The following is a 27,645-nucleotide window of genomic DNA, read 5'->3' on the forward strand; positions in this document are numbered from 1 at the left end:
AATAGCAACTCTGCGTTTCAATCTAAGAAAATAGCATATGATTATGTGGTAAAGGCTTAGCTCAAAACTGTCCCAGCAAGCCTGTATTAATGATCTTCGCAGAATTTAAATTATATCCACAAAAATATTATAATACAATAATCCCGTCAGAAAGAAAAAAAAAACCTGAACATCATCAGACTTTTATCGATAAGTGCTGTGATACAGGAAAAGAAACAAGCAAACCACCACTTGAAAAAATCATAAAACATGCGAACAAGGTGAAGGGATACACCCCGCAACCGACACCAAACCAGACGATGACAATGAGTAGTGATGGGGGTGGGTGGTAATGATTGCAAGAAACAAGCCTGGGTAGAAAGCACTTGCTTCAACATCGTCGTACATCTCGCATCCAAGACGGTTAGGTACGAAATTCATTCTTCTTTTCTCTTCCTCATTTTCATAGCCTCCGGAGAGCGGCTTCGAATTATGGCACTTGGCCTTGCCTGGTGCACATTGAATTTGTAATTTGGTCCTTGAGGGCTTTTCTGGAGAGTTGTTTTTCTCGGCTCGATTCCCTGAGCAATCATCGTACTCAGAAGTGAAGATTCAGGCTTCTACTGCTTGATTCCATCATCGAACGGTTCGGTTTGGGTAACAAGAAGATGGAATGTTGGATTTCCGATCGCTTCCGGCAAATCAAATAACAACTTCCGCACGAATCAATCGCTGAGATTGATGATGCTGATGAGGTTTTTTCCCTGTCCTCTCCTTGGAATTAATTTATGAAACTATTGAGTCGGGTTAGCTTCGCCTATCGCTGCTCTCGACAATATAGAGAGCCTACGGGGAAACTCGTGTTGCTTTGACTCGAAGGCAATCCGCCGATCAACGTGGGGAATAACAATCATTAGTGGTCCCCGTTGTGATTTAGTTCACAATTCCAATAGCATTCGATGCGTAGACAACCGGTAAATGCATCTAATGGAAATGTTGGAAATGATCGACAATTTCCTTTGTTATTTTCTATAATTCGTCGAAACGAAAACATGCACTCTAAATAGAAACTTTAACAACAAAGACATTTATTTTAGACAATAGATTATCTGTTCCAAAATAAACTGCTCGCTCGCAGTGATGCAACAATGTGCAATATGGCACGCAACATAATTTTCCCATCGAAACCATAGCGTTTCCTCCCGGCAACAATTTGGTTTCGGTTTGAGCGACACATGTTTCTGGTTAACCAAGACGGAAAATTGTAATTGTATTTTGCGAACTGCTGTGTTTTCCCTTTGGCTCATCCCACCCACTCGACACGCTTCTCATGCACACTGGTAAAAATTGCCATTTTGCTGCACTGATTGCGTCACGTACACCGAGAGTGCTTTCAGGCGGTAATAAACCGGCGGTTTCCACATATGCCACTATTTATGGGTTCACTGTCACATCGAGTGCCTACAATCCGACATACAGCTTTCCCTCGGTATTAAATATACATAAAAGCGGATCGAAGCAAAGGCAAAGAATAAGGCACCGACGATAGTTCGTGTGATAAATTTCAAATTTGTTTTCAATTCCGCGTGGTTCAGGATGAAGGCAGCTCCTCTTTCGTTGATTTACATTACGTGTCTGCACGCTCATGCTGCGACGTGGTTTGGCGTCTCTTCCTGTTGGGGTCTTATGTATAGTGTGTAGTGTGTAGTGGATGGTATTGCAGCAGCACTGAATTTAATCCATACAGTACCATTTGCCTAAAAAACAAATCAGACAGAAGATGTTGCAGTCCTAGATTTCAGTTATGGATCCAAAATCGGAACATATGCCGGGAATTAGTGCCGTAGTCATACAGTGAAAACAGTGACGTACACGATTTAATTAAAGTGTCAGTGGTTTTTGCAGTGTGTCACCAAGTTGCACATATTCGTAGTTGGTACAAGTCCTACATTGTAGCGAGAGTAATGTATGTAGGTAGACGTGCAGCCGTTACATCTTCTGGGTATGTTCGTTAAGTATTTCCCTTGATTGATTAGTATTATTGAAGTTACACTGAGGACCACGTGGAAGAAGCTTGGGATTGGCTTGCTCTACTAAGTGTACAAGTTCACTGATTCTTCCTTCTTCTTATTCGCATTTCAAGCTTATTGCTTAGTGCATATTAGCTTATTGCGTGAGTTATGTTTTAACATACGGGAGGTTCTTTTAAAAGAGAACTTCAACCACACTTGATTGCTAAATACAGACTAATTTATTTCATTAAATTTTACCCTACTCCTAACCGATGTACGTTGGTCGGTGCTGCCTTGTCAGCACCTCGTTTCCGTTGTTCCCAATCGCATCGATATCGCTGAGTTGACGGGTCGATCGGTCGTTGGCTTTGCTGCTTGGCTGGTCGGTTAACTTGCCCTCCTTTAGAAATAAGGCTCCGTCTGAATTTCCTCCAAAGGTAAATTCTGTGTACCGATTTGCGTTTCCTCGTAATCCTGTTTTACTTTTTGAAGCTTTACATTAGATTTCCTGTGAAAGAAGAGACTCAAAAAAATGGCTATGCCGATTATGAAAAGAATGATCGTCAATCCTCCAAATAACGACCATTGGAGTAATTGAAAGCTTTCCGCTTTTAAGCGAATGAAGCCCAGTTCTTTCCTCGTTTCCATGTGCAGGTTATATAGATGGTCGAGGCTGAGTTTTACTATAAACTGTGACTTTTGTATTGCAATTCCATCTATGTGCATTTGGATGGGTATTCCTGTCATGTGTGTTATTGAATTTGAATAACTCTGCCCAAGAAACAATTCTGCAATCATTTGGCATCCACTCTGATTTATGATGGTTTTATAATGGCAATGAATTATCCATTTAGTTTAAATACAGCATTTCACAGTGTAAAACGTTTATGCTTAGTAGTTCACCTTTTCGCTGTTTTAAAAACCTTTTACAGTCTGGCGAGAAGTCAAAAACTGTCTTGTTTTAAAATTAAATTTAAAGTAGTTCTCAATCCCACCATAAAACTGTTCTTAAAATCAATCATAAACTTCATTAGCAATTTTTTATTAATGGCTTGATAAAATACTCTATAAACCTGTTCTATCATTATAAAAGCAATCATAAAACCATACGGTTTTAAATGAGAGTAAAATGCATATATTGTTGCCTTTTAGGCTTTTAAAAGTGTATCATAAAATCTCCTTTGTTTACAAATTGAACTTTAAGGATGGATCCTCATCTATATATATAAAAATGAATTTCTGTCTGTCTGTCTGTCTGTCTGTCTGTCTGTCTGACCCTTATAGACTCGGAAACTACTGAACCGATTGGCGTGAAAATTTGTATACAGGGGTTTTTGGGGCCGTGGAAGGTTCTTATGATGGTTCGAGACCCCTCCCCCTTCTGTAAGGGGGGGCTCCCATACAAATGAAAAAGAAATTTCTGCATAACTCGAGAACTAATCAAGCAAATGGAACCAAATTATGCATGTGGGGGCGAGTGTGGGGGTATAAGGAGATAATCATAGGGGGTAGCCCCTTAGATAATAGGGGGGGCTACGTACAATATAGCATGCTTTTTTTTAAATCGGCGCATAAACTCAAGCTAATATTGAATCCCGAGCAAGACCGGGCACACTCAGCTAGTAGTGAATAAAAACCAAATTTATGACAAGGATATCTCGAAGGATAAACGAAGTTGGAGGAAAAAATCAAGCGATGTTAACGACCGAAGCGAGGTCGATTTCAGTAAAATGTAGTTCTTTAGAAGAACCAGCGCGTCCGGTGGAACGGATACCATCAACGACTGAGCATCTGGTGGAGAAGAGTAAAGTGAGCGTGGTCCTCAAATTCATAAAACGTTGTCAAAACAGTCTGAAAACAGCCCAGCCTTCTCCAGACCTTGCGAATAGATGAAGATCGGAATAACTTGCGTCAGTACCGACAGCAAACCACTGAAACTGTCAGTTGGTGGAAGAGTCATCACTTGGAAAAAATTCATTCAACCGTACGTTCCTGCATCGTTTGATGGTGCAATTCCAGAACCATCCGAAAGAAGGGGATCTTTTCGGGAATGATCGAGGTTACAGCTGTGCGAAATGCGAAATGTTGTGAACACTTTCTGAGTAACTGCTTCCAAGCCATCGCACAGTGGGGAAAAATCGACCCAAAATCGCATATAATTAGACGGCGCACGGTAAGAGTTCTGCGAAATAGCCTATCTTATGTGAAAAAAAATCGTAGAATCGATTGGTGATGGTCCCGTTTAGGGTTAATTTCGAGAAGTGGTCCGTTTTGCCCGATTTACCCCTGATATTGGAAGAAAAATATAATTATCATCCAGAAATTGAGCTTGGTGCGCTTAGATTGAACCAATGTAAACTTTATCCTTGTAAAAAGAGTTGGAGAGTTGAATGGAGCTACTTTTACTTTGATCAGACGTCAGGAAGTGATCCATTTTACCCGATTTCCCCTCGGCCTATAAAAACAAGATTAAACACACGGAAAGCAGAATTTGACGGACAAAATATTGAACTTTATGCACTTTACTATTGTACAATTATCCAAGGAATCGAATGGTGTGAAGTTCGCCATGTGGTGACCACTGTAAAATCCCATTTTACCCTGTACTCCCCTCATACCTAAACAAACTCATGTATCATGTGGTTTTATACATTGGCTTCATTAATACGACACGCACTTGAACTGTACTTATGTAAAAATGTCCGGAGAATCAAATGGTGATGGTCCTGTCGTGGTCAGAATTCAGGAAATGGTCTATTTTGCCTGATCTCCCCTCAAATTAAAAAACCTATATAAATCAAGGGGAAATTTTAATTGGTATTATAATCAATGAACCAATATGCACTTAATCATCGTAGAATTATCAAAGGAATCGAATGGTACGAGCCCCATATTATGGTGACCTCTGTAAAACTCCATTTTACCCTATATTCCCCTCAAACTTGAACAAATTCATATATCATGTGGTTTTATAAATTGGCGTCATTAATATTACACATATTTGCACTGTACTTGTGTAAAAATATATACTAATACTTAGACTAATTAAAAGCCTGCAACTGTTTCCTATGCGTAGCTTCAAATGCGTATAAGAAGAACATGACAGTTACGTTCATGAATGGAAAGTGTGTTTTCAAAAAATGAAAAAAAAATGATTTTTCTTTAAAACTATAATAAAAAAAGTATTCTTGCTCGTGAGATTAATTACTCAAATAAGGGTACTATCCAAGTAGCAGCTGTCATCCACAACTGTTATTTTATATACCTGACAATCTATCGGATTTCATCGTACTTCACGTTTTGGCTGTATCCCATAGGAACGTATTTTTCACTCTTAGAACCACAATTAAATTATGGGCAGAAGTAAATAAATGAGGTAGTTATGATTTCAAAGAATGAGAATCCAGCCAAGAACATGTGAAAAATAACATAAAAATATTATTGTGCCATCAGCGTAGAGGAATTCAAGAAAAAATAAAAATATATTAAATAGCATTGATTTTTCACCAGAAAAGTTCAAAACTACCTCTCACTCATCTGACCGTATCTCAAAAACTGATTGTCCAAATCATTTGCCCTTGGAAACACATAAAGTAGAAGAGTTTTCCAAAGTGTGATGAAAATTTGAGCCCAAAATATTAAGAAACCAAAAATCCCGCGCATGGTGTAATAGGCCATTTTTTGACAATTTGGATACTTTCCGGTTATCAGTCTGTTTACTGTAGTTACTATAACAAAAACAAAACGTTTTTACACATATAAGAATCTACATTAAAAACCTTCAAGTTGACGTTCTAAGATCACGAATAGCTTATTTGGTTGTGGAGTAATCTCTTCTGAAAGTTAAAATTTTAAAAATCCTGAATATCCAGGGTTGTAGCCCAGAAGGATCTAGGCACATTAGAGCAAAATCAAAAAAGGTGTTTGTTCAGAATTCCAAAATAAGCATTTTGGCCAAGTTTGGCTCAAATCGGTGACATCGACCACAGGTGGTGTACCCACTTGAGCTGGAATGACCCATGTTTGGAAATTTCCAAAGAAAGTTATTTTCTATTTAAGCCAATAAACCAGTTTAAATGCTTTCAATTGAAAGAGGATTTTGGGGTAAATCAGGCGCTAAACATGTATATATTTGTCCGCAGTATGAAAACAAGCACATTTGATGCTTAGATTCCTTTTTACCGCAAGAAAACCTAAATCTCGTATTAGCATTTCAGCGGCAGAAACTGTTCAGTCATCAGAAATCTTTCAAAAAAAGTTAATTGTTTTTATATGAGATACCGGGGCAAAATACGCTTAAAACATGCATTTGAATCAGTTTTGTCCTTTAGACTATTGTAATCCACTTTCTGAGCATCTCTTTTTTAATTTTTTAATATTGAGTTTAAATTCGGAAAATTTTTATATTTTATTACAAAATCTGGCTTATTTGACCCCATGCTCTCCTATAAATGTTATCAATAGTTTTTAAAAGGCACAAGCTGACTACTAGAAGACAAATTGGCTACTTCTGATAAAGGGTACTGACTATTTGGATCAGTGAAGTAACATAATGGGAAAGAACTACAGAAAATATGGGATTTTGGGGCAAAATAGGCTCCACACATGCACTTATCACCGCGTGCGCCCATTGAAAATATTCAGAATAAAATTCTTGACATTTTTCCCACAGAAAATCGTATGTTATAATGTATGGTTTGAGCGGCAGACAATTTCAAGCCTTTTTGCTGCCAAAATCCCCACTGTGCAATGGTTGCTGCCGAGAAAACAGACGATCGCGTGGCACACATCGAGAGGGATCTGCTTTTCTAGACAGCCGAGTGAACACTGCAATTCAATTTTATCACACTCACTTCAGTTTACTTCAGTTTAGTTGTAAATTTAAAATTTACTTACAATAATGATAGCATTGTCGATGAGCTTGACCTTGTCGCCTTCTGGAATGAACACCGGGTCCATTTTTTTGCCATCGGAAGCCACAAATCCTAACACCATAACGCTAGCAGGATGCTTGGTCAGAAACACGTTCTTGTGCTCGTCGGCCACGTGTTTTACCGGAAGAGAAATAATATACCGGTCGGTTCTGGAATTTGATACGGGATCGACGGTAAACATGCTCTCGTCGGTGAACAGGATTACCGGATTTTTTCGCTTAAGGAAGTTCAAGATTTCCTTGCATCGTTCGACTCGTAGCTCCCGAATGCGGTTGGTAATCATGTGAGTTTTTTTTTTTCCGATCTTCCGTGCCATAAAGTCACTGATCCCGTGTTCCTTTGCCATTTTCCTTATTGAACGCACTGGATTCACCCGAATCTTCCTTTTGGTAGCAGTGATAACCCTCGGAACCCGAGCTGACCTCGGACGACCTGTGGCCACCTTCGCGGATAGTTGTCCTTTTTTTTCTCGATCTAAAACCCTTTTGACGGTCCACCGGGACACTCCCACGGCGATTGAAATGTCTTTTTGAGAACTACAAATCACAAATACGCTGCCACTTCGTCGTGGTGCAATTGTCAAACTAAGTAAATCATTTTCTTTTATACACAGCCTACTACGGTATGAGCTATAGGTTACGTGCATGCAAAGAAAACCAAGGCACAGGTGAATCGATGGTGCAAACATTATCACGCATACGGTATGTTCTTCCGTGGATCAAAGAACAGTACGGTCCGAAGCCAAATGTTGTATTTCAACAATATGGGGCTCCGTGCCACATCTCAAACCGCACTCAGAAGTGGTTGCAGGAACATTTTCCGTTCTGGGCAAAGGATATGTGGCCGCCATCCAGCCCCGATCTTAATCCGCTGGATTACTCAATATGGCGCGTCATGAAGGCCAAGACCTGTTCTAAACGCCACCCGAGTACAGCAAGCCTCAGACAAACATTGACCCGTACCTGGAGAGAAATGGATCCAGACTACATTATTCCGGAAGCGTGTGGAGGCCGTGATTGCAGCAAGTGGAAACTCGATCGATGATTAACATAGTTTAAGACTCTGAGAAACATACTTACCTTACCAATCAGACTAAGGCCTTGTTGTTCTCTGCTGTCCGAAGAAGTCGTCTCCACTCTACTCGATCCATGGCCACACTTCGCCAACCTCGTAGTCTGCGAAGGGTCCGCAAGTCGCCTTCTACTTGGTCGATCCACCTTGCCCGCTGCGCGCCTCTTCTTCTTGTTCCTGTTGGGTCGCTTTCTAGAACCATTTTCACTGGGTCGTCGTGCGGCATTCTTACGACGTGCCCATTTTTTGCAATGTGGACGATGGATGGTTCTCCCAGCAGCTGGTGCAATTCATGGTTCATTCGCCTCCTCCACGTTCCGTCATCCATCTGCACTCCACCGTAGATGGTACGCAACACCTTCCGTTCGAAAACACCAAGGGCGCGTTGTTCCTCCACGAGCATAGTCCAAGTCTCGTGGCTGTAGAGCACCACCGTTCTAATCAGCGTCTTGTAGACAGTCAGACCACCTCGATTGCGTCACCGTCAATCTGAACTCGGGGTGGGAGGCTAACATTGTCTTCCCTAGAACCTCTTCCTTTCATGTATTTTGTCTTTGATGCGTTGATAGCAAGTCCAATCCGCCTAGCTTCAACCTTCAGTCTGATGTATGTTTCCGCCATCGTCTCAAAGTTCCGTGCCATGATGTCAATGTCATCGGCGAAGCCAAGAAGCTGGAGGGATTTCCTGAAGATCGTGCCACTCGTGTCTATCCCAGCTCTTCTGATCACACCTTCTAACGCGATGTTGAATAGCAGACACGAAAGTCTATCACCTTGCCGTAACCCCCTTCGAGATTCAAAGGGACTCGAGAGTGTCCCCGATACTCGAACAACACACATCACTCGATCCATCGTCGCCTTGACCAATCGCGTCAGTTTATCCGGAAATCCGTACTCGTGCATAATCTGCCATAGCTGATCTCGATCGATTGTGTCGTATGCGGATTTGAAATCAATGAACAAATGATGTGTGGGCACGTTGTATTCGCGGCATTTCTGCAGAACCTGCCGAATCGCAAAAATTTGGTCCGTGGTAGCGCGGACACCCATGAATCCCGCCTGATATTGCCCCACGAACTCTCTTGCAAATGGTGATAGGCGGCGGCATAGAATTTGGGAGAGTACCTTGTAGGCGGCGCTCAGCAGTGTGATCGCGCGGTAGTTGCAGCAATCCAACTTGTCGCCCTTTTTGTAGATTGGGCATACGACACCTTCCATCCACTCCTCCGGTAATATCTCCTCCTCCCAAATCCTTGCAATTACCCAGTGCAGCGCTCTAGCCAGTGCTTCACCACCGTATTTTAATAGCTCACTTGGTAGTTGATCTACACCAGTTGCTTTGTTGTTCTTCAGCCGACCGATCTCCTCCTCAACTTCTTGAAGATCAGGGGCCGGTAGCCTGTCGTCTTCTTCGCGTGCTCCAAGGTATGTTGCCGTGCCACCCTAGTTTTCTGCTGCTTCATCGTTGAGGTGCTCGTCATAGTACTGCTTCCACCTCTCAATCACCTCACACTCGTTCGTGAGAAGGTTACCGTCCAAGTCCTTGCACATATCGGCTTGCGGCACGTAGCCTTTGCGCGAACTATTTAGCTTCTCGTAGAGCTTCCGTGTGTCGTTTACGCAGTACAGATTTTCCATCGCCTCGCAATCTCGGTTAACCTATCGCAGCCCGGGAAGCCGAGCTATTTGCAGTTCCATGTTCCGAGTTTCCAATCGTAGTCCTTATTTCGTCGCGTAGGTCTGTGCCGATTGTTCCGATTCGTATTTCTTTCTTTAGTATTTGCAATTTTGTTTTTTTTTTCAGGGCGGTTGTTGGACCTGCCCCAACCCTCTGTCTCGCCGGGGGACCATCGTGCACAGCCCTGTTTAGAGTCCCACGCTGGCACTAGGACGGTAATCAGCCGCTCCTAACATGGAGAAAAGACGCCGTTTTGAGCCGCACCTCCATGGTGAACAGACGCTCGGGTTTGGTGAAGCATTTCCTCTATCACCGTACTATGGTTACCGCGCCAGTGTTCGCGTCGCACCTCTTCACTTTGCTATTACCGGACTGGCAACATTGGCCAGGCTACGCCACCCAGATGTGTCCATATTTTAGCTGGTAGTCTTTTGTTATCATATGACTCGGGGAGGCGTGAAGTAGGAACTTGTGAAGACCAGGGCTAGGTATTCCGCTCCTTCCAGGTTGTCAACTCACCATTTTGTAGCCTGAGAAACATCCCCCGTTTGAATAAATAAAAAAAAAAACTCGAAAACGAAATATTGGAGATTTTTTTTTTGATTTTGACATTGCTCAATGGTGCAAACATTATCACGCGTACGGTACAAAGTAAAATCAGCAAAAAAAAAATATCTTCCACTTAATTTATGTTGGTATCTATGACACTGTATAAACTACAATGTGCAGTCTTCATTAGTGTCATTCCCACTAAAGACTTAAGTGGAATTAAATGGAAAAAAAAAACATTTTTTAGCTGTTAATTATACTGTTCTCAACAATTATAGGAATGACAAAAACTTATGAAAATATAGCAACAGGCAGTGATGAAAAAGTTTGCCAAACCTCATTATGAATCGGAAAGTTTGTTCTAATGAACTTCATGGCATGCACTTTTCCAACGCTGGCACCAGAGATCCATAACATAATGCTTCCATCATTAACTTTTAGGAACGATTCATTAGCTTCAACTAGATGCCTGTCACAGCGCTTCAAAGCTATTAATTCTCACCGAAAAAAATACGTGTCTTACTGATACTAGCTGAAAACTTTGCGTACATAAAAACAAGAACTCAAACGCACCCATCGAAACGAGGCCACTTGAAAATGTCTGGTCATCGAACCGAATTGGCGAAAGTGCTTGCAGAGCTGCCAAAAATCAGCAAATAAAGTGTTCAATTATCTAGTCCTTCTCCCCACACCGCTCAAATAATGGTTTCGGGTTCGTTATCTAGTTTCAACCAATAAGACCACCAGAACGTTTCGCTCCAACTGCGTCTGGATGGGCAAAAAAAAGTTCTGCGTGCTGGAAAGATGCTTTCCCATAGTCAGAGTGCAACCGTCCGGCCCCCTCAGGCCTAGGGAAGTGGTACCACAAACTGGACGAGAAGTACGAGGGAAACTTTTTTTTTCTATATGCACCATGCCCCAGTGAGCAGATTGGCTTCGAAGGGTTCGAGGGCGAGGTCAGTTTTTGGCACTTTTCAACATTCAGAACGTGTGCCAACGGCAAACTGATCGAACAACGATTGAAACTCGAGGAGTGGCTCGTTTGACCCGGAATTTATTGGAAGTTAATTTAAAAGTTGCGGGTAAATAAGGGAGGAATACTTAATTGAATTCAGACCATTCTACTGTGAGTGAGCATTATGCTCTGAATAATCTTGACCTAATTGATAAATTATCGATCATTTTACCTTACGCATCATGATTCGTTCGCATTCCGGAAATCGATTTATCCTACCATCCTACACTCCGGTATCATCATTGTGATATTGAATTGATGGACCTTGCGCATGATTCCACTGAACATCAGCAATAAAACACTTGAGCTCCTCCATTTTCTCTGCTAAGCACTTATTTCCTTCTCAGAATCTACAACTACCAGAAGGCAAAGAAACAAAAACCAATCATAAATTGCTGAATAATGTTCAGCGTAATGATCTCGTCATATTATTCGAATGCCTTCAATGCCACCTTATGATAGGTATGGACGAAGGTTATGGCACCATAATCTTGCACATGTTCCATCGAAGTTATAGAAAGATATCTTTTATCGTTTGATGCTTTCTATCGGTCTTGTTTTTTTTTCGGTGTTCACACAGAGCAATCATACTGTGAGAGTCAATCGGCACATACATAATAAAAATATCATTTGGATCGGATATCATAGAGAAGGATAAAACGCAGCGAACCACTTGGTTGCAAGAACCATAAACAAATCGACTTACTATAATCAATAACGCTATGGGATCAATGAATCATATCTAAGTTTTATCTACAGGGGCCGCAAGTTAGAAGATATTAGGTCTGTTACCGTACTTGCTTTTTTTGCTTTTGCTGTAGGTTGCTAAAGCTTTCTGTAAGTTGCTGTACGAAAATAATATGGTGCAGCAAGTACGGGAACATTACTTTGACATAACGAGTTACAGAATCAACATAACACTACATAGAACATCGACCCAAGGATACATCGACTTGTGGATTTATGAATAGATGTTGAATCGGTAAGTGTATCTCTTAGTGGAAGTGAATATTCACTGTAATTATTTTTGAGAGACATTGTGTGCTATCGCAAACTACTAGATTAGAAATAATGTCAATTATTATTCACTTCCGCTAAAAGATACACATACCGTTTCAACTTACCCCGGTGCACCTTATAGAAAATATCAAGTAATAGAATATCCAGCTGTGGAGAGTTGCCTTTACATAGGAAAGTCATTATTATTTGCACAAATTCTTATCCTAATAAGAAACATGCGCCAGCAGTCGTGAGATCCAAACTGACAGTAAACCGTGGTCTATTGTAAAAACCAGAGCTACATACGACGGATAAAAGCCGCCTTCTCACACCCGACCGATAACTTTCCGCCCCACATGTAAACAACCACCCTATTGACATAGTTTCCTGGCGTTGATTGATAGCTTACGCACCTCCACAACCGACATTTTGCCATGTCACTGTGTAGCCCACTTGATTGATCGTCAAATAGTTAATTCTACCGACCGCGTACTCACTTTCTTTCCGTCAGTAGCGCAAAAAGGCAAGATTTCTTTGCCAATTCCTTAGCATATGAAACAATCCAATCCCTTACTACAACACTGTGTCCACATCAACCGTAACTAATGTTCGTTGTATGTAGACCACGTATTTGTAACAGCACGTCGATATCTTGACTTGTGGCAGGTTAATCTCACTAATGTTTTCTCCCACTTGTCATCGCCGAAAACCAAAAAAAAAAAGGAATTAAGTGACACACATGTATATCACACTGATTGTTTACTCCCATGTCTGTTGCACGTATGTTGGAGCATACGCACTCTTACAAACGTTTAGTTAATGAATATTTGCCAATTGGATCAGGGGAGGGGTCATGCGGGTAAACTATAAAAGTGCTTAAGTAGGACACGTCTATGGACACTAATTTCATAGGTCATTTGTCATTTATTCCATACTCTGAATTATTTGTGTTGAGATTTTTTATTTAATTAATTTAAGGATCGATAAAATATGTGTGAATGCACGTTTTGTGTACCAACTGAGTATGATAGCACTAATGTGTTACTTGGCTCATTATCCGGGAAAACACAAACTCATCTAATGTTACGTTCATTATGCTATGTTATATTAGACGAGTTATACATTCCGAAGGATAGACCGTATATTCGTTATGAGTCAGGTAACAAATGAGCATGAGCATGACTTACCACCCGAGCATGCAACTCTGTTATTGCCAGATCAGCTGTAATAGCACAGAGAATCAAAAGACGTTGCTTGGAACTAGCATTCATCCTAAATGTGTAAATACTAGTGATCTAAAATTAGGCCATGTCCTAATGCTGGTCAAGAAATAAATGGGTAGAAACACGTAATACTCGCTTTAATGAAAGCCGAGAAAACCTCTGCACTTCCACAGGATTGCAGCAGGATTGGTTTTGATAAACGATATGCTGAATTGATGTCCTAACGATTCCATAGCGCTAAGAAGCTTGGTTTTGAACCCACGGTCTTCTGCTCACAAAATTGGTTGCCACTAGGCCACCGAGCTCCTTATATCACAAAACAATGACAATCAAGCTTCCGTTTAATTTGTTGTTGGTGAAGAGCTCACCGACGACGACAACAACTGCTCTTGAGAAGAATTTGATATGGATCTCCAATCAGCACGTCTCTCCTAAAACTCAAATATTACTTCTTTTACGTACACAGAAAGAAAAATCGTTGCTATAATTAAAAAATCCACTGGTAGAATTAAAAGTTTGCATTGGTTCTTTTTGGTAGAAAGCGGTTAGCTTTCAAACCAAAGGGGGAGAGGTAGCTCATCGATTCTTCCGGTTCGCCTCCTAGCATCGTGCTATAAGGTACCAGGCGATAACCAGGGTAGTTTATCGATAGCTCGATGACGTCATTTCGTTGACGTCTGAAATGGGAAATTCTCATAGCAGGCGTTGACGATGGGACGTTGTCGAGTTGTTGAATAGCAACTATCGTGGTAACTCACCGATTACCTGTCGATCTGCCAAATTTGGAAAGACGTCTGCATTGAATTGTCTCATATAATAATATTCCGCCCACTATATCACAAGAAATTGCGAGTAGCTGAGTGGAATGGAGATAAGTTAAGCATTGGGTACAGGACCAAGTCTCCCCTGGGTGGTGCCAAAAGATGAGCGCAATATAATCATCAAGTTGCCATAAGGCACGGAATGATACTATTGCATGGCTGGGTAGTCAAAGTCTTCTATTCGTTAGTCATTTCAGGTGGATTAGAACAGGTTTAGGTGGGCGTTGGCCAGATTTGGATTTTTCAGATGTAATCCTGGATAGGACCCTGTCATTGAACGTCGCGTGAAAGTGGAACTTAATGAAGTCCTAAGTACTTTTTCGTGGTTTTTAGTTTTCGGATTTGAAAGATCGTCGGTTACAGTGGCCTGCTTACTTAGCAGAAAAACGCGGTCCCAGGTCCTTAAATATCAAAGAAATTTATGGTAAAATCGCTTGTGTATCGTGTATTTTGCGAAACTCGTTGTTGTCGTTGGTTCCGGGTTTGAATGGATACACAAATTTGAGCAACGGTATTATGTGATATGAGGGGCTCGGTGGCCTTAGAGCAACCGTTTTTGCTTACTGAGCAGAACATCATGAGTCTAATCTCAGGCCCATCCACATTCAAGATTCGTCAATCGTTTTATTTCTTAATATGACTACATGGTAATAACAGCAACTCGGTGATTAAAAAGGTGCTCGTCTGCCTAGTGGCAAACGTTTTTGCTTACTGAGCAGAAGACCGTGGGTTTAGTCCCAAGCTCCTTTGCGTTATATGATCGTTAGGACATCAATTCAGCTTATCGTTTACCAAAACGAACCCTACTGCAAACCCAACCCTCTTATCCAACATCCCAGTGATTCCTCGTGGAAGTGCAGAGGTGTTCTCGGTTTCCATCAAAGCGAGTGTCATGTCAACACAATCCTTCCCATTCCTTTCTTGACCTGTGTTCGGGCGCGGCCGGCGCTGGTATTGCCTAATTTAAGATCACCAGTTTTTACACATTGAGGATGATTGCTAGTCCCAAGCATCGTCTATTGGTTCTCTGTGTAATTACAGCTGATCTGGCAATAACAGAGTAGCAACCGTGGGCGGTCAATCAAGCTCAAGCTCAAGCTCAAGAAAGCGGTTAGCTTTCAAACCAAAAGTCAGACAACTGTTAAATCAAAAGTTGTCCGCTCACTACTTTTAAAAGCTAAAACTTTCAAAATAAATTGTATCACTGTCAAATTAAAAGCACGGCAGTGATGGCATTAAAATTGGTTTCTTTTCAATTCAAAACAAAGTTTTGATTTGAAAATATGATATAATTAAAACAATAAGTAACATTTTGGATAGGAAAACAAAATTTTAAAATTAAAAAATACGCTTTTTCACCGTAATAACATCTTGTATTCATTTTAAGTTCTGAATAATATTTAATTTGAGGTTTTGAAACTTCAAAAAATATATTTGTTTATTACTAATTTTCTTTACAACTAATTAAGCATTTTGCAACGAGATTCACGGAGCGACACAGATAGATATTCCGGCAAGTGAAGGTCGATACGAGGAACACATAATCCGGACACTGGCAAGGCAAGCTTGGTATTGTTTTACATTTCGTAATCCGATTAATCCAGCACTGAGCGCTACAGACGTATAAAATCCTATGCCGCAACATCAGAATGTATCAACTGGTGACGGATTCTCGTTATTATGCTGCAGGGCTCTCGGTAGGGCTTGAATTTGATACGGTCGATACCGAAAACTGTCACGACGTCGTCCTGGTTGATTTCATAGTATGATATAAAAAAGAAACTAAAAATCCAATAACAATAACAATGAAAATAATGTACTTGCCATTTGGAACTCAATTTGGAATGCCAATTCCAAGTGGGTCTCTACGTAGCAGCAAATAATGTCGGAATATCCAACGAAGAAAAGTTCAGTTTCTGGTATCCCACAAAATAATCATGACTCTTTTTGTAACTTCTGATTTGGATGTCATGTTCATGTAATGTCATGTCATGTCATTCAGATTAGCAGAAAAGGCGGCATATGAGACGTCAGTGCAGGCAGTAAAACATCGCTGAAGGGATATTTTTGATAGTTGTACAACTTTTGTTTAAAAATATTTTACTTTTAAAACCACTATTCAAAAGTAAAAGAAAAACTTTCAATTTAAAAAGCTAACTTTTATTTTTAATATTTTTGTTGTTAAAACTACTAATTTTAAGAAACTTATAATTTGAAAATGCATTATTTTTATTAATACAATTTTCGTTGTTTGTGTGTACCCATTTTATTAACCAAATTTCATTACGCTGGTGTAAGTATAAGGGGCTTTTGTTCTGACCTACGATCTTCTGCTCAGTAAGCAAAAACGGTCGCTCTAAGGCCACCGTTCCACTTACATCACATCAAACTACGACCAAAGATCGTTCATTATAAGTTATAAGAAGCTATTACAATGAACTAAAATCCCCGAAAGTAGTTAGCAATGTCTTCTTAACAGGATCATGCATACGTCACATTTGTCTAGATATACGTATTACTTTTTTCGAATCGTTCCACCGATTTCTATTATTAACGATTTTCTGCAATAGAGGCCTGGATAGATCAACTCCGTAATATGCAAAAACGGTTGCTCTATAAACACCGTGCCACTTACATTACCACAACCTACGACCAACTTAACAAAACGCTATTCAAATGAAGCAACGTCCCTGAAAACAGCCAACAATGTCTTCAAACTGGATCACGCATACACCCTTTCCGAAATTCATGGTTTAAACAATTCTACCTTCTATCTAAGTTCCCCATATTTTTGCCGAAAAATACCAACAAGTCAATTGCAATAGAAGATTTTTCACTGATGGATCACGCATTGATGGATCCACTGGCTTCGGCGTCTTCAATGAATACTCAACCGCCTTTCGGAAGCTTCAGGAACTTTGTTCTGTTTAAGTTGCTGAGCTAGCAGCAATCAACTTCGCATTGGGGATGATTTCCGATATGCTCATAGACCATTACTTTATCTTCTCGGATAGTCTCAGTTCGATTAAGGCTATTCGGTCGATGAAACAAGGTAGGCACTCATCTTATTTTCTTTCAAAGGTAAGGGAGCAGATGAGTTTGCTGGTCGAAAGATCATATATGATTACCTTTGAAGGGGCCCCCTCACATTGCTCAATCCCAGGCAATGAGAAGGCAGACTATCTGGGTGGGCGCACAACTAGGCGAGATTTATGATAAAAGAATTTCACATGATGAATTTTTCCCATTAGTACGTCAGAGTTCTCTTTTAGGTTGGCAAAACGATTGGACAAGTAATTCTCTTGGGCGGTAGTTACATAGAGGTAACTCTAAGACTAGAAGGTCCCGAAATAACGTGCTCAACTTTTTGGCTCAACTCTGGTACTATCTTCGGTCCCAAGCTAATCGATTCACCCCTCGAAACATAGGAAAAACCAATAACCCCTCATTTTATCTGTCAAACTTTCATAGCGAATCAAAACAAACATTGCGTTGTACTAGAATTACGACTAGAATGAGGTACGTTAATCATTTGCTTGGGACCAATAGGCTAGTCAAGTAGTGAGCCAATTTAAAATCGTTAGTTTCGTATTGATTGTTGGTAGTTACATTCCATTATTCCAAATGTTTCTTCGAGAGCGTGGATCAAAGGTCTGGATGTAAGTCGGGGCTTCATTTGCGTGATGTCAAGACTTATGTTCGACCACTACTCGCTAGACGCCATTCGCTACAGAATAAACCTCCTTGACAGCAATGTATGTAGGTGTAGAACCGGTTATGATGACATCGATCACGCAATTTGGTATTGCTGGGGTAATGACGCCTGCAGAGCACGACTGTTGGATACCCTAGTGGCCCGTGGTAGACAACCCTTCCGTGAAGTAAGAGATGTATTGGGAACCCGTGATCTTCCCTACATGCAGGCGATCTACGAACTACTTTGTTTGTCTGATGTTAGAGTTTGATGTGACCATCCCCTCCTTTCCAAACAATGTCCAGCCATTGCGTACCAGTCTTATTATCCTCCTGTTTCTGTGTTACTTGCCCCTGTCCAGCCAGGATTTGGTCAACCGTCCGAGAGTAGCATCTGAAGCAGGCTTCAGAAACCAGTTTTCTACCTAGCTCCTTCCAATCGAAATTGTTACCCATGAAATTGATGATGGAAGTCGATGAATTTAGATTGATCTATTTGAAAGTTAACGCGAGAAGTGTCCAGATAATACTCACTTCAAGAACGGGTATGGGTCGGGTTTCGGGTAAAAATACCTGTACCTTATCATCTCTACTTCTATATGCTGATGTGCTATTTAATCCGGGATGATTTTAATTACTGAAAAAAACTACCTTAAGAAATAGTTCCAATACTGTTCCGAAATGTTTGATGGTGTATTCATTTTCATTTTCATTTTCATTTTATGATGTACAAGGGGGTCAGGGGCCATGTCACCGATGTGAATATTCACACCATCCATAATACACCAGGGAAGGGGAGAGGAGTGAGCAACACAGCATCTTTACCCATGGGGGATAAAAAGTTCTTCGAGGTATACTTATGGTAAACCAGCTGCTCAGGGATTGTAGAAAGGAAAGGGTTGGGTAGGTTTTGTGTGAAAAGCGCATAAGTTATTATCGTATCGTTGAAAAGTGGCCTCGTTTAGTTTGCGCTCTCGTCACATAGCGCATCGATTACATCACACCGTCAATGAAAAAGAAATTAAAAGAGATTGAAAGAGATTATTAGTGAGTTTTAAACTGTGATTTACCTATTAGAAATACATTTGTAAAATTGTCTCCGTGTACTGAACAGCCATCCCTCTCGCCCACCCGCCGCCTAAACGTCTGAAGGAGTGTGACGTCAAACTCCGTCATCCGTTTTATCAACCGGAGTACGAAAGAGCGTTCAATGAGCGTCAGCGACCCTAAAGGGTGGGGGGAGCACCATACATGAACGATATCACAAATCGTGCCACCGTACCACATATTGTGGGATGATAACCCGAATAGGTTGTTAGGCACTCCTTATGGTTATCGTTCATGCGGGTGTTTCAAAGCAATTTACATCTAATCAATCCTCTGTGCGACCCAACCCATGCAATGTATTTAATGTTGAGAGCCTTGTGTGCTTTATCATGAGTGGTCACGGATCTGGCAATCTTCACATGACTATGCGTCCCGGTGACGACGACTACGATCTAGCCGGTTTACAATAGGTGTTATACAAGAGTACTAGAATAGATCGGAGTATACTTACAGTTTTCGACGTTCCCATGTACTCCCTGTTTACCTTTAATCCTACTTCCTTCTCTTGTTGTGTATTGTATTGTGTTTCTGGATAAAACTGGGGAGATTAAAATCGCTCCTCGTACAAAACTCTTCCAGATGACCGAAAGAGCGCTCGGTCCGATTGGTCTCACGCGATATTCTTGAAAAACTTGACATTTTGAATGAACCATTGCCATTTCCAGACTTCGTGTTGTTAGTTTTCTTGAAGGTCTTGTGCTTAATGCTTGATTTGTCTGTCGCTTCGTATTTCTAAGAATTGACTCTATAAATAGATAAAAAAAAAACAAACACAACGCTTCCCACCCACAAGCTGTAGACCGAGTGCAGAATCTTTGTGATGATACTTTCCAAACGTGCATACCTATAGAAATAAATCCAATTCAATAAAGGATGGATTAAAAAACAAATGATTTCCACTACGACTAAATCCAGCATTTCTACTAAAATATCAAATGCTGTGCTTAATCATTTATTAATATTAGTACAGAGCAATAAACAATGTACGGTGATGATTAATCTGTTAATATGCTTTTATAAGCGGGTTCAAATGCACTTTTGGTAAGCATCAACACTGATCTGGCAACACTAGTGTGCATCTTTCTAATGTGGTAAAGATCCAGATCAGCCCTGGGACCTGGTAGCCTAATTAAACTACCTCAAGGTTTTGCCAAAGCCCAGGGTGAAATGTTTGATGGTGTATTCAGTAACAAATTAAATATGGAGTAATCTGTTACAATTCACATATACAGTAATACAATATTTTGGTTTAAATTATAATCTGTTACATTATGAAATTTGTCTGAGACACGCATTCTCCTTTGCAACGTAAATATTAATTTCATATTTTTTTTCGGTTTAATGTTTATCAGCAGTGGTTTCTTTCATACTTCAGTAATACAGATATCATCACAGATTTTCTGTACACGGTAAGAAAAAAGTATCCAAAAGTAAGATCTTTTCACTCATCTAGGCAGTATACACCGTTCAAAAAATTCATGTAAAGTTCTGCGAGATATGGCGCACACTAAATTAACGCTAAATTTGGCAAAAATTCAAGTGCAATACCGCATAAATTAACAATATTGTATGCAAGCTTATAAACGATTTCACTGTTTATGCCAAGTATAGCACAAAATTAAACGAAGAGAGATTTTACGCGATAGTTAAAATTCAGGATTTTTTCTGTGTAGTGCAGGAACCCAAAAGTAGGTAAAGTAGTTTTTATTTACTTGTGTGCAATTCTTAAGGAATTTCCAACAAGCTTTCTATCCAAAAGTAGGTAACTATCATTATACTCAACGTTGGGTTCCCACACTTTACTACCCCTGTTGGGTGATTTTGCTCCTCCATTTTTGACAACATTAGAAGGATAAAATGTCAAAAGTAGGTAAAAGTGAACTGGTCGTTGGGTACTTTTTTCTTACCGTGTAGAACAAACGAAGATGACAAGAGTTTTCTGAGTAAAAACACTGATTTCAATTTGGCAATCCTACCACATAATCCCAGGTACCGTAAACGGGGTAACATTGATAGTTTTTTAAAGTATGTTCTAAATATTTTTTACAGCAATGACTGTTTTTCAAATTTTATATTTTTAAAACAAGTACTGAGGATCCAAGAGTTAATTTGTTAGTAATATGTTGATCGAAAATTAAAGTATTTGCAATATTTTTTAGTTTTGTGACCGAACTTCAGTATTTTGATTTGGGGTTGCTTTGATAATGCTCGATGAATGTAGAAAAAAATGAGTGAAACTCAAACAATTTAGTTCTTTAAATATGAAACTTTGAATGAGTATATAATCAGAAAACTTCATAAGCAATAAGAATACAACATTGAATTTGTGACGGCTGTATCGGAAATACACTTCATAAGTGATGGTTTGAGTGCTTTTTCAAAAAGGCGAAAAACACGTAAATGGTTTTTTAATATTTTTGTAAAATATGAAACACATACAACAAAAAAACTATATACCATTTCCACGGAAATGTCCTAAGCTACAATATGGGGGCATGAAGTAGTTCGCCTCCTCGTGGTGTGCCCTAGAAACGTTAATTATCGAACCCAAGGGAGAGATATTGCGGCTAAACGAACTACAGCAGAGTAAGGACGCTGAAGCCCCATCCCGCTCATCCCAGGAGGTCGATAAGCCCTGCACAAACCCTCGTTGTGCAAAGGCAGGAGTGACACCGGGTTCTTAGAGTGCTTAGCACACGCAGCTGGTAAGCGGTCACATCTGTCCTGTTTGGCCCTGGACAGTTGGCTGGCTATCACGTCTGCTCTAGAACCCAGGCGAACAATTAACAGCGAACAACAAGAGGAAAGCCCTGCACAGCTGCTCACTGGGCAGTAGCGAGTGTCACGTCTGACACACCACTAGTGATGCGCCATAGCGCAACCGGCCCCCTCTTATGATGTAATGCTTTCGGGCGGTTCCGGGGATGGCAAAGGCCTAGAGCACTGGGTAAGGTTTAGTGGGTCGGAAGCGCTACTTCTCCCATCCCCACACCCTGAGTTATCTTCTCAGGTGTCTGGAAGCAGATTCCCCACAGCGAGTAAATTTATTCTTTATATTATACTATCAAAGTTACCCGCATTATCAAAAATACCCCGTTTTACGGTACTTTTATTAAATTGTGTATGATTAAGATCGGGATGTGCGCGAACGCACTTCCCGACTACCAAAAATAACACACACGAGATATCCACTTGAGGGATATTCGCAGGAGTCAAACCAGCACGAATGTGCAATGGCCGGGTCTCAACCTGGGGGAACCGCCTTGTTGATCACGGTAACCCCTGTGCCAGGTAAGTATGCTTTTCGGTGGTGCGATGGAAGGACCTCTATCATGAGATAGTTGTTCTTCTAACGATTCATTTCCCTCCACCTTAGCGTGCTCAATGCTGCTCAGGTAAATTCCCTTGTATATACGTCCAGTTTTATTTGAGAAGCTACTTCCCCTTCAATTTTAGCTAAAAATTTAAACACTACAAATTCTCAGACTACAGGTACAAATCGAAAACAAATGGGAAGTTCTGCACGTTTTATAAACTTCTTAACAGTGTGATTATTTTCTTATATGATCAACATTTTCACCTGGTTTTGATTTCTTATTGGCCATGAATTTGTTTTACCCATGAAGCTTTCAATACATTATCCCTTTTTGCCATATTTCGATTATACAAGCATCACCAAACTAACGTTCCCTTTACGATTGAAATCCTTACACCGCACTACCGAAAAGTATACTTACCTGGCACAGGGGTTACCGTGATCAACAAGGCGGTTCCCCCAGGTTGAGACCCGGCCATTGCACATCCGTGCTGGGTTGACCCCTGCGAATATCCCTCAAGTGGATATCTCGTGTGTGTTATTTTTGGTAGCCGGGAAGTGCGTTCGCGCACATCCCGATCTTATTCATAAACTATTTTGCAAGACTCTAGAAAACAGAAGACATTGCGGAACGGTGGGAGATGATTTTAAAAATGACATTCCAGTGTCACTATAAACGTCCGTCAGCAGAAATTTTGCACGTAATAAATGCGCCTTCTGGAGTGCAGATCAGATTGCGTGCAATATTTATCAATATCAATATTTATCAATCTCGCAAAAAATCAACCACGCGCGGCGCAAGAAACGATCCATCTCTTCACCGGTGCACTTGCAGTGTAGCTGCAAAACTTTGCGTAACATCGCATTTTAACTGCTTAGGAACTTTTATGAAAACCAAATATTATTGACACAGTAGAAAACCGGAAAATTCGACGCACGCCAATCGATTCTACTCTCAATCTGTACATAAAACATAACGTCGGACATAGTGCGCTTTATTTGTACAATGATGCGCCATAATGCACACCATGTCCGACGCTTTGTTGTTGTACAGAACGAGAGTAAAATCGAAAGTCGGGTTATGGGGTTTTCCGGTGTCAAACGCGACCGACAATAACAACGAACTACAACAGACTACAACCATAGAGGTAACTCTAAGACTAGAAGGTCCCGAAATAACGTGCTCAACTTTTTGGCTCAGCTCTGGTACTCTCTTCGGTCCCAAGCTAATCGATTCATCCCTCGAAACATAGGAAAAACCAATAACACCTCATTTTATCTGTCAAACTTTCATAGCGAATCAAAACAAACATAGTGTAGTGTGGAATTTATACTAGAATGGGGTACTTTAGTCGATTTGCTTCGGACCAATAGGCTAGTTAAGTAGTGAGCCAATTTAAAATCGTTAGTTTCGTATTGATTTTTGCTACAACTACCAATCGATATTTCAAGAGAGTCACTCACAATCTTGCACACATTTGCACATTAACCGCATATATCAGAGATTTCGCGTATTGAGAGAATAATTTAGTTATCAAGTACAATAAACTCAGGGGAAAACAATACCAACAAAAGATTAAAAGTTATCAATTGTCACATACCTCTACTTTTACTTATTTCCTAAGCTATTCCTCTCCTTGTTAATTTGCTAGATGCTATTGGTATATATATAACCTATTTATAACCTATTTAATCTTGTACTTCAACAAGATTAAATAGGTTATTGAAGTTCAAGACTAAATAGGAAGATTTATTCTACAACTTTAAAGGTAAGTTGTCTCCCTAAGCGGACCCCCCGCATCATAATTCTTTTGTTAATTTACCTAATGTTATTAGAGTTTCTGAATTTTCATATTTAAGTTCGCTTGATGATGATATCTCATTATTCTAATTTAATAAATTATTGTTGTCTCTAAATCACCTAATCAATCATAACCCATGCTTTATTAAGTACCTGCACTTGTGCTTGCAATCTAAAATTAAACGTGTTTCAAGTACTTTTGATTCTAACCTATAACAACAATGAAAGCTTGTCACGCAAGTAGAAGGAGCACTGTTGGGCACTTTCTGAAATATTTCAATAGTATAATTCCCTTGCAAACCCAAATAAATCTATCTGCGTAAAAAAAAGGAGAGTGATTTGCGGCAAAACCCGCCAGTATCGCACCCAACGTCAGTGCCTATACGTAAGCGTACTCCGACGCGGCTCTCAATCAAAGGAGTAACAAGTGTGATACTATCACTGCTAGACTAGATCTTTGGCTCTCCTGCAGTGGTTTATCAGAGAGGGGAAGCTTAGTAATCCCCATTGCCTGCCTATGGTGCCATTCTATCACGGCATGAGCCAGCAACGCCGGCCATAAACCTACCGTCTCCAACACTCCCCCCAATAAAGCATGAAATTAAGCCCGCCCACCAACAGTAAGGTGCAAAAACTAGCCAAGGAGAGGGGGCAACATAATGGCCAAGGATTATGAAATAATATTGAACGAGCAAAAAAAAATAATATAAAGAAAATATTTTGCTAATGATGTATATTTCGACCAATTTTCCATGAGGTATTGCCTATTATGAAGACCGTCTTTCCTGATGGGGACGGAATATTCCAAGATGACAATGCTCCAATCCCCACTGCGCGTACCATCAAATGCTGGTACGCATAGCATGAACATGATTTCCATCATCTTCCATGGCCAGTGCAGTGACCGGACTTAAACATAATCAAACCACTCTGGTCAACCCTTGAGGCCCGAATTAGGAGTGTGTTCCAACGACCATCATCACTTAAAGAATGGGAAAAGTTTTTGATTTAGGAGTGGGATAAAATTGCTATTGAAACTGCCCAAAATCTGTACGATTCTATTTCCAGACGGGTTCAAGCGGTTCTAAATGCGAAGGGTGTACCCACACCGTATTGAACATTTACTTTACTATACATTCCCAAATCTTTCTTGATAGTATTATTGATTCTTTATCACTGAAAAAGATCAGGGTGTGAAAGCTGTCTCCCTGGCGTCGGTAGTATTGGTACTCAGTACGGAAAACAAGATCGACGGAAAAACAAATCAGGGGAAAAAAACCTTCTTAAAGTGTCTAGAATAAGTAATTTGTATCTACATCCTATTTTCAGGGGTCACCCTAATGATATGTTCAGGTTGAGCAGAAATAACATTTTATTAGGCTAATTTGATGACATTTTTCTTGTCGATAATTATTATAACATTATGTTTGGATTTCGAAATGTAACAGCAGGGCGTTTAGGGTGTCGATAGAAACTTGACGATTTTTTGAATGATTCTAAAGTAGCAGATTGCCGTTCTAAGTGACTATTGTTCTTTTTTGAAAATTTAGAAATATATGATATCATAAACAGAGAGTGTGGGATGTCTACACTCGGATTTATCGTAACCTCAGCCGCAAACAGTTTTCGCTGATTTTCCAGAATTTCTCCGGTAATTTCCAGTAGCTTGAGTTTCTCCTGTTTTTATCCCTCAGTGCAACAACATCTCATTCCTCACTCGCAGCAAATCACGATACTTGGTCATCATAGTTTCCAATTCTTCCTCATTCGGTTCATACTCCGGATCCGTCGTTAGCTTTTAGTCTCGTATGGTACTGGCAGCTTCCTTGATGGCCACATAATCCTCCGAAAAGTTCACGCTTGGGTCTGGCTTACAGCATTTTAGATCATCCCACTATCGGAATGAAAGTAAATGTCCAATCAATATAACTCATTATGGAAAGGCGTTTTAGCTCACCTCTAGCTTACGAATACGCTCCTTGGGCTTTCACTCGCGGTATTTGGCCAAGAGCATTTTTGATTCCTGCTTGAAAACAATCGTCGAATATATTAAGAGCCATCCAGGAAAGATTCCTTCTTATCGAGCTGGGAGTCTTCACGATGATCCAGCTTGGCATGGTCGGTCGCTCTGGTCATCCTGAAAATGTTTTCTTTTATTGAACAAAAAAAGAGTCATAGTTAATGCCTGCACTACTAGAATTAGAGCTAGGAACCACTGGTGATCCTTTGTGATCTGAACAAACTGTTATGAATCTTCTAGAATTTTGAAACGACAAACTATATCCAAGAATTCATATGCATTAGACCCAGTAGCGCAGTCAGGATTTCGATTAAGGGGAGAGGAGGGGGGTTTGTAAAAATTACGTGATTAAAAAAAATTCTACGTTGAAATAGCAGTGCCATCCTGAAAATCAATACCCGCTAATTTAACAAAAAATCACTTTTCCCAATACTAGCTCCTGGGTACACAGATAACAATTATTGCTTAATGGGATAAGGTGGGGCAAGATAAGTCATGATGCAAAATGGGTCAGCTATTATATTTGTAAGTTTATTTGATTATTAAAATCATCAGGTTCAATGCAACCCCAATGCTAGTTTCAAACCATCAAGATTTTGAGTTGTTCCGTCTTTCCGTTAATCTGCAAAAACTCACAAATAGGCTGCTCTTTCATGGAATACAGTGTGATAATTCAATAATCAAAAAAATATCTCGACATTTAGTGGCAGACCATTAATAAATTTAGGTAACATACATAAATTACATTTCCTAAGAAAGCACCGATCGAAACACTGCAAACACGTCACTGCAACGGTAATTAAGTGAGCAAGAAAGAAACAAATCGTGCGAAGCGGAATAAAAGCCGAGTTAAAAACAAAGAGCACCAACACATTCAGGCCTACAATTCAACAACTTGTATAGACCAGGTTGAATTTCTCATACAATCAGACCGCAAACAGCCTACCCGTTACAAATTTTTCAGTTCACTGTTCACAGTACTGCGTCGTGAAAAAAAAATGACATTTCAATCAAGAAGAAAAAATACATGCCTACTTTGACCAAAACATCCGATTTACACGACTTTCCCCCTCTGCGCATCATCTTTCAGTCACTACCATAGCAACACCGCGCAACAAAATTTTCATATGCCTAGAGCCTATATAAGTAAGGCTGCTGCTAACAATCGTCAAGAGGCTTCTGAGGTGGTTATCAAGCGGACGTGTTTTGTATTGCTCTTCATCCCATTTATCCAAACAGTCGCAGCTAGTCAACATGTTTGCTAAAAATGTGAAAAATGGCCGTGATGCCGGGAATAACCGGTCCTGTCGGAATGTAGGTACATCGAAGTCTTTGCCGGCTTTCATGCGTCCCGACCCGGATGGCGAGCTTGCGGCTACGTATAACCGCATCAAGGCGGCATATACAAAGCCCAAGCTGTCCAAAGG

General features: G+C 40.3%; 2 non-coding genes across 2 annotated transcripts; one reads left to right on the forward strand and one right to left on the reverse strand.

The window, feature by feature from the left end:
* Positions 1–22,214: 22,214 nt before the first annotated feature.
* Positions 22,215–22,380, reverse strand: LOC135707640 (U1 spliceosomal RNA). The gene has a single exon (XR_010518243.1). It is a non-coding gene; the product is annotated as a U1 spliceosomal RNA (small nuclear RNA).
* Positions 22,381–22,810: 430 nt separating this feature from the next.
* LOC135707638 (U1 spliceosomal RNA) lies at positions 22,811–22,976 on the forward strand. Its single transcript, XR_010518241.1, has one exon. It is a non-coding gene; the product is annotated as a U1 spliceosomal RNA (small nuclear RNA).
* Positions 22,977–27,645: the final 4,669 nt, after the last annotated feature.

The sequence above is a fragment of the Ochlerotatus camptorhynchus genome, unplaced genomic scaffold (genome assembly GCF_037179485.1).
Source record: "Ochlerotatus camptorhynchus isolate MF236.1 unplaced genomic scaffold, CSIRO-AGI_Acam_v1.1 ptg000314l, whole genome shotgun sequence".
NCBI classification, from domain to species: Eukaryota; Metazoa; Arthropoda; class Insecta; order Diptera; family Culicidae; genus Ochlerotatus; species Ochlerotatus camptorhynchus.